The sequence below is a fragment of the Ranitomeya variabilis genome, chromosome 8, assembly GCF_051348905.1.
Source record: "Ranitomeya variabilis isolate aRanVar5 chromosome 8, aRanVar5.hap1, whole genome shotgun sequence".
Lineage (NCBI taxonomy): Eukaryota > Metazoa > Chordata > Amphibia > Anura > Dendrobatidae > Ranitomeya > Ranitomeya variabilis.
Window position 1 is genome coordinate 179,939,141 of NC_135239.1, and position 15,318 is coordinate 179,954,458.

Consider the following 15,318-nt stretch of genomic DNA (forward strand, 5'->3'; position numbering starts at 1 on the left):
TCTAGATTTGTGGTGTCTGGCGATTCAAGAGGGCATTGAGAAAGGTATTTTGGTATGGCGTGACATAAATGTTTGAGGGGTCAGAACATTTATGCTGGTGGCGTGGGGGGGGGGAGGTCCTCGAGGTTGGTGGTGATGGAAATGGTGGATCGGAGGGGGGGGGGATCTCTAAGGTCCTGGACTCCCCCGTGGGTGAACAAATTTGGAATGGAACAAAAAGATCACATGGAGGTGATAATTAGGATATATGGGTAATTTTGGAGGAAATTGGCCGGGTGAGTCTATGGGCGTCTCTGAGCTGGAGCGTAGCGGCTAGAGGCAAGACGTGACCTGGAGGCCAAGTTTTACGGTTATGGAAGACAAGTTTTTATGGTCTGGAGGCCAAGTTTATTACATTTTGGGGCCTCGAGGACCACCCTCCCCGTGGTTAATGTTTAATAAATAAACTGTTTGTTATTATGTGTTAATAAACGGCTGCTGTGGCCAACTTATCCAAATACCATTGTGGTCAGCTTTTTATTTTAGATAAAGTGGTCGGGTTGTTTGGTTGAAGGGTAAAAATGAGGAGTAAAAAAGGTGGGTAGAGAAACTCATGGGGATTCACGTATACCAACTGTCAAGTAAGGCCGTACTGGGCCGCAGGCCTTCAAAGGGAGGACGCCATGACAGGGTTAAGTGATAATACATGAGAAAGCATTGGGTTGAGGGAATTTTGGGTGGGGAAGGGTTAATAAATTTGAATCAGGGGAATGATGTATGGCTAGGGGGAGGGGGAATGGGGAGAAGAGGCGGAGTAAGGGCGGGCGGTATAAGGGGCAACGGCCATCTCAGTGGGGCAACCATTTTAGGTCCCCCACCGTACTAGAAACAAGCTCCCACCCACCCTCCCTTTTTTGTTGGTTGCTTTGGAAACGTTCATAGGTGATGTCAAGGTCGTTAAGAAAAAGGGGTTATTATCGTTGTATTGCTCGAATTATTGCGTTATGTTTTCTGTTGTTTTGTCGCGGCAGCAAGGCGTGGGGGGGGAGGTCCTCGAGGTTGGTGGTGATGGAAATGGTGGATCGGAGGGGGGGGGGGATCTCTAAGGTCCTGGACTCCCCCGTGGGTGAACAAATTTGGAATGGAACAAAAAGATCACATGGAGGTGATAATTAGGATATATGGGTAATTTTGGAGGAAATTGGCCGGGTGAGTCTATGGGCGTCTCTGAGCTGGAGCGTAGCGGCTAGAGGCAAGACGTGACCTGGAGGCCAAGTTTTACAGTTATGGAAGACAAGTTTTTATGGTCTGGAGGCCAAGTTTATTACATTTTGGGGCCTCGAGGACCACCCTCCCCGTGGTTAATGTTTAATAAATAAACTGTTTGTTATTATGTGTTAATAAACGGCTGCTGTGGCCAACTTATCCAAATACCATTGTGGTCAGTTTTTTATTTTAGATAAAGTGGTCGGGCCGTTTGGTTGAAGGGTAAAAATGAGGAGTAAAAAAGGTGGGTAGAGAAACTCATGGGGATTCACGTATACCAACTGTCAAGAAGTAGTTAGTATCAGCAAGTAAACATTTATATCCAGGTACCTTATAGATAACATCTTCTCTGATTGAGTTGTTTCTTTCTTTTCATCTCCATCTTGTCCAGATGCCATGATGATTATTCACATCCACAGATCTTCTCTGTAAACTTCCCTATTCTCCACAGACTTCTCTCTTCTGCAGCACATCCCCACACAGTGCATAAACGTGTCATTAAAATGCCCTCTGCATAAAAATATCTGGCCATACTATGCCCTAAATAAGTCTCCTATGGTATACAACCACCACACTGTCTGCCTTAATGAGCTACACCCACCACACTGTTTGCCCTTATGAGTTATAACCACCACACTGTCTGCCATTATCAGCTACAATTGCCACACCGTCTGAACCACGGCCTATACCTTGGCTGTTCCCTCTCCACTGTTTTCCATACACTCTCTATATCTCCACACTGTCCCGCACCAGGCTGTTCTCTCCAACCTGTGCCAACATTTTATGCTGCCCCCTCTCCATATCCATTCTGTGCACCTGTTCACACTTTGATCTAATACTGCCCACCACATTGTCCTCTATGCCCCTCTCAACAGAGTGTCCCCCTATACATTATGATAGACAACTCTGCCACCCATACAGTATATTCTCAACAGACCTCCAAAATACACTATGATGTACACTACAACCCCCTAGTCCCCTATGCAGTATGAAGTCCACCACAGCACCCCATTATATAGTATGGTTACCACAACAGTCCCTCATATATCATTAGATGTCCATCAAAGCCCTCTATATTCAGTATAATGTTCCCTCAGTCTCCCATATAATATTATGTCCCCCACATTCGCTCTTGTAATGTCCCAACATTCAGCCACTTTTACAATGTCCACACAGCCAGCCCTTCAAAATGTTCCCACAGCAGCCCCTAGTAATGTCCCCCACAGCCAGCCCCTCAATGTCCCCACAGCCAGTCCTACATAATATCCCCACAGCCAACTCCTCACATTGTTCACACAGCCAGTCCCTCAATGTCCTCACATCCAGCCCCTCATATTGTCCCCACATCCAGCCTTTCATATTGTCCCCACATCCGTCCACTCATGATGTCCACACATCCAACTCCTATTGTTAGAGCCTCTATTTCTTGTGAAAGTAAAAAAGAAAAATAAAAAAAATAAAAAAAAGCTTATATTCACCTAATTCAGGTTCCCCATCCATCGCAGCCCCAGTCTCATCTTCTGTCTAGTACAGCAGTGGGTGCTGGACGGCACAATGACGTCCCTGAATCACTCCATCTGATGTCCCCTGCATGCACCGTCTCCAACAGGATGCAGGCAGAAAATGGCCTGTGTTCTGCTGGAGTAGCCGGAGGAGCAGAGAGCTGATTACTGCTTCCTTCTTCTGAGCCGGGCCCCCGCCATCATCAATTGTATTTGCGTCTAACAAACATGAATATATTTGAGTTCAGAGAGTGAGCGACGGCTAGGGCCCAGGCAGAGAGGGTTGAGCAGTGTCAGTGACTGACACTGCTCCTCTGTATGCCTGCTCCCCCGGTTGTCACAATACTGAATGCCAGCAGCTGGTGAAAGGTGCCGGGTGGCCACAGTTATTCAGTAGTGTCAGTGGGTTTTTTTTAAGTGTGCTCCTTTGGGGAGGCAGGAGGTGGTGCCCTAGACATATGCCCAACATTAAACTATACTGTCTTCGATCCAGCATAGGGTAAACAATAACACACAAATTTGCCATAGGCAAATAAAGATCCCTATTAAAGATCCTAAAGTAAAACGTAGTGTAGATATGTAACGTGGCGCAACCGTTTTTTTGTTGCTGCACAAGTAGGGTCCCAGTCCTTTATACTTAGCTAAATGAAGCTTGGCACATACCTTTACACATTCACCTTGACAGTAAACTCGATTGGAAGTGTCATACAGAAAAGGTTTACAAGAAGGGAATGAGCAGACATTTACTTTGAATAAATGCAATGGGGTAGTAATTTTATATGTATAGTCATGTAATACCCTAAAATATAGATTTTATTAAATATAATTAAAATGCCAACAACCAATGGCACACCAAAAAACAACACACCGTGAAAAAAACTAGAATGGGGAAAAGGTCATGCCCTAGTATACACTCACCGGCCACTTTATTAGGTACACCATGCTAGTAACGGGTTGGACCCCCTTTTGCCTTCAGAACTGCCTCATTTCTTCGTGGCATAGATTCAACAAGGTGCTGGAAGCATTCCTCGGAGATTTTGGTCCATATTGACATGATGGCATCACACAGTTGCCGCAGATTTGTCGGCTGCACATCCCAAAGATGCTCCATACAAGGCAGGATGGATCCATGCTTTCATGTTGTTTACGCCAAATTCTGACCCTACCATCCGAATGTCGCAGCAGAAATCGAGACTCATCAGACCAAGCAACGTTTTTCCAATCTTCTACTGTCCAATTTCGATGAGCTTGTACAAATTGTAGCCTCAGTTTCCTGTTCTTAGCTGAAAGGAGTGGTACCCGGTGTGGTCTTCTGCTGCTGTAGCCCATCTGCCTCAAAGTTCGACGCACTGTGCGTTCAGAGATGCTCTTAGGCCTACCTTGGTTGTAACGGGTGGCGATTTGAGTCATTGTTGCCTTTCTATCAGCTCGAACCAGTCTGCCCATTCTCCTCTGACCTCTGGCATCAACAAGGCATTTCCGCCCACAGAACTGCCGCTCACTGGATTTTTTTTCTTTTTCGGACCATTCTCTGTAAACCCTAGAGATGGTTGTGCGTGAAAATCCCAGTAGATCAGCAGTTTCTGAAATACTCAGACCAGCCCTTCTGGCACCAACAACCATGCCACGTTCAAAGGCACTCAAATCACCTTTCTTCCCCATACTGATGCTCGGTTTGAACTGCAGGAGATTGTCTTGACCATGTCTACATGCCTAAATGCACTGAGTTGCCGCCATGTGATTGGCTGATTAGAAATTAAGTGTTAACAAGAAGTTGGACAGGTGTACCTAATAAAGTGGCCGGTGAGTGTATGTCTATGCTGTATGCTGCCTATCTGCGGGGGTTGGCACCCTAGGGGAAACGTATTGGCGCCCCCGCTCCGTGATGGCTGGCCCTGGGGTCCCTAGATTGACCCTGATTGGCCCAAACTATCCCTCTGCCCACACAAAATAGGACTAAAGGTACCCCTATTGGCTAGACATAGATAATACCTATATCTAGGGAGACCTATACCCCACACCGTGTAATATAAAAACAATAAGAGAACATGTTACTTAGGCATTATGGTAGCAGAATAAGCAATCATATCCCTGATTATAAATGGTCATTGGCACAAATGCCTAATGTGGATTGCCACAATATGATTGGCCACAAATGCTATGCAATTACAGATATCACACCCAATGGATGAAATTATGAACACATATGATAGTTAGTAGTAAGCATTCCAGAGTCATTATATCAAACTCTGCTGTTGGGCCATGTGGATTACCACAGTATTATAAGTCCCAGCTACAATGCGGCTGCTTAATAATTTACCAGGTATATGCAGAAAACAAAATACATTCCAGAGACATTAAATAAGACTCTGCTAGAAGGCCACTGCCTATTTTAAGTACACAGCATATTCCAAGAGCTGGAACAAATAAATACGTATATGCTTGATACTCATCGTTCAGGTGCTATGCCGCCCGCCTAGTCTGTGTTTAGCCTCAACGCGTTTCGCCTCTCTGGCTCATCAGGAGGCCCGATTTCTTGTCATGTTTCTCGATAGGGTGGGCGGCATAGCACCTGAACGATGAGTATCAAGCATATACGTATTTATTTGTTCCAGCTCTTGGAATACCTGTGCAAGATTTGTGTCCTAATATTTTATGTACTGCTGTTTGTATTGCTGCTGCAATACTGTATTTTCCCCCTGGGATCAATAAAGTGTATCGTATCGTACACAACAGATGAATGATAGATGATTTTAATGTAGTCTAAGGCTACTTTCACACTTGTGTCGTTTGGCCTCCGTCACAATGCGTCGTTTTGGGAAAAAAACGGATCCTGCCAATGTGCCCGCAGGATGCGTTTTTTTCCCATAGACTTGTATGGCCATACGTCGCGCCCATCGTGCACTGGATCCGTCGTGTTTTGGCGGACCGTCGCCACGAAAAAACGTTCAAGGGAACGTTTTTTCGTATGTCGGGTCCTGCATTTCCTACCGCGCATGCGCGGCCGGAACTCCGCCCCCTCCTCCCCGGTACTTTAGAATGGGCAGCGGATGAGTTGAAAAACTGCATCCGCTGCCCACGTTGTGCCAAATTTTCACAACGTCCGTCGGTACGTCGCGCCGACGCTTAGCGACGGCCCCGTACCAACGGAAGTGTGAAAGAAGCCTAAGATAGATGTGAATCCAAAAGATAGTACAAATGATACAAACGTTTCGGTCAAACAATAATGACCTTCATCAGTGTACTGACCTCAAATAGTATTGGTGTGTTTGGGATTTTCAACAGTATTGTGACCCGAAAGTGTCTTGTGACTAGGGCTTATAGTTATAGGTGGTTAGGTAAGCGGATCATACATCCAAAGGTGTACAATGGAACGTAGCAGTAAATCGGTGTGTCATATGTGCTTGAGTATCTCCTATGACGTGTTATCCACCACTGGTCTGCCTGTTCTACTTGTGATGATCTGACTGCTCAGGTGGTGACTTTCCAGCTTCATTTCATTTCATTTCAACAGAGCAGCACCTTATCTTCTGGTCTGCTTTGTCTAGGGGATGTCAATGCCAATATCATGCTGATGGACAGCTTTCTCCTGCAGTTAGGCAGCTGGGAGAAAAACATCAATCAACATAGCAGCGGTAGTTACGCCCCATCGACGGAGTGGAACGGGAGAGAAGATTCTGCTCTGTTGATATGATGTTATCGAAAGCAGGAAAATTACCAGGTCTGTGACTGCTCTGAGCCAGCAGAACAGGCAGTATTTAGCAAGTACCTTTTTACAAGTTATTATCACCATAGAAAAACTAGCCAAAGTCCTGGATAATCCCTTTTAACTGCAAGCTTGCTGGCAGAGACTATTTACTTTACAGTAACTGTTTTAGTGTTTATCCGCACACTTGACTCTGCTTAATCTGTGCTACCTGCTCGATTGATTGTTTGGAACTCAGCTTACCCAGCTGTCTTGCTCCTCATTGATTCACGTGTCATCTGTGAAGACCCACTCCGCTGCACCATCACATTTAGGTTGTTCATCCAGACCTACAGCTTAGAGAATCGACCTTACTAGGTGAGCTCTTAATTATATTAGAGGTATATCAAAATTATAGTCGTATAGCTTACTATAATTATAATGAAACATACTAAGTGCTGTGAGAGGTTAATCGGCCATATTAAGGGCTGGTGTTTTGTGAACAGCTGAGGAGTGGGTGGGAGGCTGTTCACTATATCAAAACCCCAGGGTGTGGTCCAGAAGGTAAATGTGTAGCCTTTGGACTTATTCAGTATTGGGTGTGTCTGGAGATGAAATCTCCAAAGCTGTGCTTGTGTTAAAGACAATTGAACCTTGTTTTGTTCCCCTGAGTGGGGGTTCCCCGCAGCCACACAGACTGTATTGTATGCTCATTTTGTTTTTCCCCTTCCCCAGAAGGCCATGTATGTTTATCTAATTTTGCACTGGTTTATGCAGTACGTTTTTAATAAACCAGTTGAAAACCTAAATGGAAAATGTTCCTGTGACTACCTCTTTGAGCAGCAGAGTGAGACGATCTACCACATTATCTAATGACCTTGGATTGTTAAATTCTATGCTGCTTCAAGAGAACATTCAGCTTAAGCCAATAAAGCCTGCAAATCTGTTAGAGAAGAAGTATTTTTCGCACACAATGAATGGCAGATTATATGGTTGAATAATTGTCAACATAAGCAAGAAACTTCCTTTTGTGGAGAATCATGCACGACATCCAGGTTTCTTTTAAAAAAATATTCAAACCAGTCTGATAAACTCCAATTAAAGATCAGCCTTCAAAAAGCATCAATGACAGAGAAATTAACAAAAATGATACCATACTAATGGAGAAAGGGAGAGAATGCGAAAGCTCATTTGATATTTCATGGTTTCAATTAAGTTTTTCTAGTTCTGGAGTTCTTGGGTAGAGGATTAAAATAAGTTGCATTATTTAAAGTTATTGTTAGTAATAAGTTATTAAAAGAGTTAGAGTTAGATAGAATATTTGGCCCATTAAGTTCTTCTCTATTTGTGAAATTTGGCTATTCCTGTTAGGTATATTACCTACGAACGAACCTGTAATTCTTTCTGTCCAATTCATCACTTACCATAGCCTGGGAAACTCTCTAAGTGATGAAACTGACAAATTTTTTCCATCAGTCAATTGTGTGTCTTTTGACCAATTATTACCATTGCTCAGGTATAATAGAAATGGATCATTTCTTGCAAAAAAACGTTAAATCATCTTTTAGATTACTCCATCTAATCCTATAGGATTTAGCTCACTTGGATTTCAGTTTGATAATGTATATTTTTATAGATTTTTGCTTAACCCCTTCACCCCCAGGGGTGGTTTGCACGTTAATGACCGGGCCAATTTTTACAATTCTGACCACTGTCCCTTTATGAGGTTATAACTCTGGAACGCTTCAACGGATCCCAGTGATTCTGACTTTGTTTTCTCGTGACATATTGTACTTCATGATAGTGTTAAAATGTCTTTGATATTACCTGCGTTTATTTGTGAAAAAAATGGAAATTTGGTGAAAATTTTGAAAATTTGCAATTTTCCATCTTTGTATTTTTATGCAATTAAATAACGGAGATATGTCACACAAAATACTTAATAAGTAACATTTCCCACATGTCTACTTTACATCAGCACAATTTTGGAACCAACGTTTTTTTTTGTTAGGGAGTTATAAGGGTTAAAAGTTGACCAGCAATTTCTCATTTTTACAACACCATTTTTTTTTAGGGACCACATCTCATTTGAAGTCATTTTGAGGGGTCTGTATGATAGAAAATACCCAAGTATGACACCATTCTAAAAACTGCACCCTTTAAGGTGCTCAAAACCACATTCAAGAAGTTTATTAACCCTTCAGGTGTTTCACAGGAATTTTTGGAATGTTTAAATAAAAATGAACATTTAACTTTTTTTCACAAAAAATTTACTTCAGCTCCAATTTGTTTTATTTTACCAAGGGTAACAGGAGAAAATGGACCCCAAACGGGTTACTCCATGGAGCTCTTTACACATACCGTCCCTGGCTTAGAAAGTGAAACACTTAACAGGCCATGCCCATTACAAGTAGATTCTGACATGGAGTGCACTGATGCACAGCCACAGCCAGAGTACTATGCTGCTCCTTTGACTCAGACCACAACATTGCCCTCTCAGGGTACTGATCCGCAATCAGACCCTGATCAGACTATGTTGCCCCGCCACGAACGCTATACCACCGACCGACACAGTGACACAGACGAAGTTGCACACGAGCTCGAAGAGGAGGTAATAGATGACCCAGTTGTTGACCCCGATTGGCAGCCATTGGGGGAACAGGGTGCAGGCGGCAGTAGTTCAGAAGCGGAGGTGGAGGAGGGGCCGCAGCAGGCATCAACATCGCAACAGGTTCCATCTGCCGGGCCCGTATCTGGCCCAAAACGCGTGTCAAAGCCAAAACCTGTTGGAGGACAGCGTGGCCATCCGGTTAAAGCTCAGTCTGCAATCCCTGAAAAGGGATCCGATGCTAGGAAGAGTGCAGTCTGGCATTTTTTTAAACAACATCCAATTGATCAGCGCAAAGTCATCTGTCAAAAATGTTCAACTAGCTTAAGCAGAGGTCAGAATCTGAAAAGTCTCAATACTAGTTGCATGCATAGACACTTAACCACCATGCATTTTCAAGCCTGGACTAACTACCAAATGTCCCTTAAGGTTGTAGCACCCTCGGCCAATGAAGCTAGTCAGCAACGCAACATCCCTTCCGTCACTGTAAGGCCACCATTTTCCGCACCACCGGCAGTATCTGTGCAGGTTTCTTTGCCAGCCAAAAGCAGTCAGGGTCAGGGAATCTCCAGTTTTGTAGGAGGAAATATTGCATCTAGGGCACCGGCGGAAACAATACCGTCTCCAACCGTCTCTCAGTCTGCCAGGTCCACCGGCACACCCGCAAGTTCCACGATCTCCATCTCTCCAGTTCAGCTCACACTACATGAGACTCTGGTTAGAAAAAGGAAGTACTTATCCTCGCATCCGCGTACACAGGGTTTTAACGCCCACATAGCTAGACTAATCTCGTTAGAGATGATGCCCTACCGGTTAGTTGAAAGCGAAGCTTTCAAAGCCCTGATGGAGTACGCTGAACCACGATACGAGCTACCCAGTCGACACTTTTTTTCAAGAAAAGCCATCCCAGCCCTGCACCAGCACGTTAAACAGCGCATCGTCCATGCACTCAGGCAATCTGTGAGTACAAAGGTGCACCTGACTACAGATGCATGGACCAGTAGGCATGGCCAGGGACGTTATGTGTCCATCACGGCACACTGGGTGAATGTGGTGGATGCAGGGTCCACAGGGGACATAAATTTCGGGACAGTTGTGCCTAGCCCACGGTCTAGGAAACAGTTGGCTGTAGGCGTTCGCACCCCCTCCTCCTCCTCCTCGTCCTCCTGCAGAAGCGACAGCTCTTCCACAGACCGCAGTCGGCCAACCACTCCATCGGCAGATGACACTGTTGCACACCAGTTGTCCCATTATGGGCCAGCTACTGGCAAGCGTCAGCAGGCTGTATTGGCTATGAAGTGTTTGGGCGACAACAGACACACCGCGGAAGTTCTGTCCGAGTTCTTGCAACAAGAAACGCAGTCGTGGCTGGGCACAGTAGATCTTGAGGCAGGCAAGGTAGTGAGTGATAACGGAAGGAATTTCATGGCTGCCATCTCCCTTTCCCAACTGAAACACATTCCTTGCCTGGCTCACACCTTAAACCTGGTGGTGCAGTGCTTATTGAAAACTTATCCTGGGTTCTCCGACCTGCTCCTCAAAGTGCGTGGACTTTGCTCACATATCCGACGTTCGCCTGTACACGCCAGCCGTATGCAGACCTATCAGCGGTCTTTGAACCTTCCCCAGCATCGCCTAATCATAGACGTTGCAACAAGGTGGAACTCAACACTGCACATGCTTCAGAGACTGTGCCAACAGAGGCGGGCTGTTATGTTTTTGTGGGAGGATACACATACACGGGCAGGCAGTAGGATGGCAGACATGGAGTTGTCAGGTGTGCAGTGGTCTAAGATACAAGACATGTGTCAAGTCCTTCAGTGTTTTGAGGAATGCACACGGCTGGTTAGTGCAGACAACGCCGTAATAAGCATGAGCATCCCCCTAATGCGTCTGCTGATGCAAAGTTTGACGCACATAAAGGAGCAGGCGTCTGCACCAGAGGAAGAGGAAAGCCTTGATGACAGTCAGCCATTGTCTGGTCAGGGCAGTGTACAGGATGAGGTAGCGGGCGAAGAGGAGGTGGAGGACAAGGAGGATGATGGGGATGAGTATATTTTTAATGCGGAAGCTTTCCCGGGGGCACTGGAAATTGGTTGCGTGGCAAGGCCGGGTTCTGGTTTTTTGAGGGACACAAGTGACGTAGATTTGCCTGCAACTGCCCCTCAACCAATCACAACCGGAGATTTGACAACTGGAACTTTGGCCCACATGGCGGATTATGCCTTACGTATCCTAAAAAGGGACACACGCATTACGAAAATGATGAACGATGACGATTACTGGTTGGCCTGCCTCCTTGATCCACGCTATAAAGGCAAATTGCAAAATATTATGCCACATGAGAACTTGGAACTAATATTAGCAACCAAACAATCAACTCTTGTTGACCGTTTGCTTCAGGCATTCCCAGCACACAGCGCACGTGATCGTTCTCATACGAGCTCCAGGGGGCAGCAGACTAGGAGTGTTAGGGGTGCACACATCAGAAGTGGCGTTGGACAGAGGGGTTTTCTGACCAGGTTGTGGAGTGATTTTGCTATGACCGCAGACAGGACAGGTACTGCTGCATCAATTGAAAGTGACAGAAGACAACATTTGTCCAGTATGGTTACTAACTATTTTTCATCGCTTATCGATGTTCTCCCTCAACCGTCATTCCCATTTGATTACTGGGCCTCCAAATTAGACACCTGGCCAGAATTGGCAGAATATGCATTGCAGGAGCTTGCTTGCCCGGCAGCAAGTGTCCTATCAGAAAGAGTATTCAGTGCTGCAGGTTCAATATTAACCGAAAAAAGGACTCGTCTGGCTACCCAAAATGTTGACGATCTAACATTCATTAAAATGAACCACAACTGGATTTCGAAATCTTTTGCCCCACCTTGCCCGGCCGACACCTAGCTTTCCTATGAAAAGCTCTTGCCTGTGAATTACTTTTCTAATGTCTAATTTGCTGCAGCTGATTGTACAGCATACGACATGTTTACACCTCCCTAAATGGCCAAACTCCCCACACGGGGCCGTGGTATCGCGACTTGGCGCAAGCACCCGTGAGACTGCTGTTTGTCTGAAGAGGTGGGTGTGCTCGCTTTTGGTTGACGGCATTGCTACTGGGTCCCTCATAGTACAATGTAGTGTCTCTGGCGGTGGTGGTGCGCACCCAACGTCAGACACACCGTTGTAACATGAGGGGCCCTGGGGCGGTCCCGCCGGCCTCAAGAGAGTTCCCCCCTCCCCCAGCTCAAACTGTGCTCTACCACGTGCAAAATTATGTCGCACAGCTCCACCAATGTTTAGTCTATTCGCTGACATCATTCAATGTCTGGCACTGACAATACAAATTTGTAGACATCTATGATGCAACTTAAAGTAGTCTGTGTCTGTGTCCTATATTGGCACCATTAAATAGTTACTGCCAAATTACTATGTCAGAAACTCAGCAGATGAGCCCACCCCTGTACCTAAGTATGCCACCTTCTTTTTTTTTTTGGTTGTTTTGCGAGACATTAACATCTATTTATATTTTGGGAGTACTGGGACAGACACTCCTTGCAATACTCCTCCACTGACCACAATGCTGCCTGTGTATCCATGTAACCGATGTAAAACTGCCATGAGCCTATTGTTTGTTATTTTAAGCCTTTGATAGCCTGTCTGCGGTCCCTACTTTAAATACTCCTCCACTAACCACCAAGCTGCCTGCCCGTGTATCCATGTAACCGATGTAAAACTGCCATGAGCCTATTGTTTGTTATTTTATGCCTTTGATAGCCTGTCTGCGGTCCCTACTTTAAATACTCCTCCACTGACCACCAAGCTGCCTGCCCGTGTATCCATGTAACCGATGTAAAACTGCCATGAGCCTATTGTTTGTTATTTTAGGCCTTTGATAGCCTGTCTGCGGTCCCTACTTTAAATACTCCTCCACTGACCACCAAGCTGCCTGTGTATCCATGTAACCGATGTAAAACTGCCATGAGCCTATTGTTTGTTATTTTAGGCCTTTGATAGCCTGTCTGCGGTCCCTACTTTAAATACTCCTCCACTGACCACCAAGCTGCCTGCCCGTGTATCCATGTAACCGATGTAAAACTGCCATGAGCCTATTGTTTGTTATTTTAGGCCTTTGATAGCCTGTCTGCGGTCCCTACTTTAAATACTCCTCCACTGACCACCAAGCTGCCTGCCCGTGTATCCATGTAACCGATGTAAAACTGCCATGAGCCTATTGTTTGTTATTTTAGGCCTTTGATAGCCTGTCTGCGGTCCCTACTTTAAATACTCCTCCACTGACCACCAAGCTGCCTGCCCGTGTATCCATGTAACCGATGTAAAACTGCCATGAGCCTATTGTTTGTTATTTTAGGCCTTTGATAGCCTGTCTGCGGTCCCTACTTTAAATACTCCTCCACTGACCACCAAGCTGCCTGCCCGTGTATCCATGTAACCGATGTAAAACTGCCATGAGCCTATTGTTTGTTATTTTAGGCCTTTGATAGCCTGTCTGCGGTCCCTACTTTAAATACTCCTCCACTGACCACCAAGCTGCCTGCCCGTGTATCCATGTAACCGATGTAAAACTGCCATGAGCCTATTGTTTGTTATTTTAGGCCTTTGATAGCCTGTCTGCGGTCCCTACTTTAAATACTCCTCCACTGACCACCAAGCTGCCTGCCCGTGTATCCATGTAACCGATTTAAAACTGCCATGAGCCTATTGTTTGTTATTTTAGGCCTTTGATAGCCTGTCTGCGGTCCCTACTTTAAATACTCCTCCACTGACCACCAAGCTGCCTGTGTATCCATGTAACCGATGTAAAACTGCAGTATTTTGCTTATAAAAAAGAAAATACTGGAGAGATATCAAATGCAGACATTTTAACATTAAAAACAAAAACACATACAACAAAAAACTGGTACAGTACAAAAATTGGCCACCAGCTACAAAAACTTTCTCCTGCAAGTAGTTAACTGAAAGGTTTTTTTCCATTGAAAACACAGATATGGCATCCACCGAGTGTTGTCCTGTCGCGTCTTCTTTATATTATTGCCAAGAAGCTGCAACTGAATAAAGCTGAGCTTCTACCTTCTGCCTCTTATTAACTGCTTTTTTAAAAAAAAATTGGCTGTTCCGGCCTACTAAAGGTGTCTGCCCCTGCCTGGTGTTGTCCTCAACTGAATAAAGCTGAGCTTCTACCTTCTGCCTCTTATTAACTGCTTTTTTTAAAAAAAATTGGCCACCAGCTACAAAAACTTGCTCCTGCAAGTAGTTAACTGAAAGGTTTTTTTCCATTGAAAACACAGATATGGCATCCACCGAGTGTTGTCCTGTCGCGTCTTCTTTATATTATTGCCAAGAAGCTGCAACTGAATAAAGCTGAGCTTCTACCTTCGGCCTCTTATTAACTGCTTTTTTAAAAAAAAATTGGCCACCAGCTACAAAAACTTTCTCCTGCAAGTAGTTAACTGAAAGGTTTTTTTCCATTGAAAACACAGATATGGCATCCACCGAGTGTTGTCCTGTCGCGTCTTCTTTATATTATTGCCAAGAAGCTGCAACTGAATAAAGCTGAGCTTCTACCTTCTGCCTCTTATTAACTGCTTTTTTAAAAAAAAATTGGCTGTTCCGGCCTACTAAAGGTGTCTGCCCCTGCCTGGTGTTGTCCTCAACTGAATAAAGCTGTGCTTCAACCTTCTGTTCCAAATTACGATTGTTAAAAATGAAATTGGCTGTTCCGGCCTACTAAAGGTGTCTGCCCCTGCCTGGTGTTGTCCTCAACTGAATAAAGCTGTGCTTCAACCTTCTGTTCCAAATTACGATTTTTAAAAATGAAATTGGCTGTTCCGGCCTACTAAAGGTGTCTGCCCCTGCCTGGTGTTGTCCTCAACTGAATAAAGCTGTGCTTCAACCTTCTGTTCCAAATTACGATTTTTAAAAATGAAATTGGCTGTTCCGGCCTACTAAAGGTGCCTGCCCCTGCCTGGTGTTGTCCTCAACTGAATAAAGCTGAGCTTCTACCTTCTGCCTCTTATTAACTGCTGTTTTTTTAAAAAATTGGCTGTTCCGGCCTACTAAAGGTGTCTGCCCCTGCCTGGTGTTGTCCTCAACTGAACAAAGCTGAGCTTCCACATTCTGGCTTTCGGCCTATACTATCAGATATTAAACTGCATTTGGCCTACTAGTGTGGTTAGGCCCTTGAAACAGTGTCTGCTGCTCTTGGGTTTGCTACTCCACTGAACAAAGCAATGCCGCCTGTTTAGTCCTGTTACCAATTT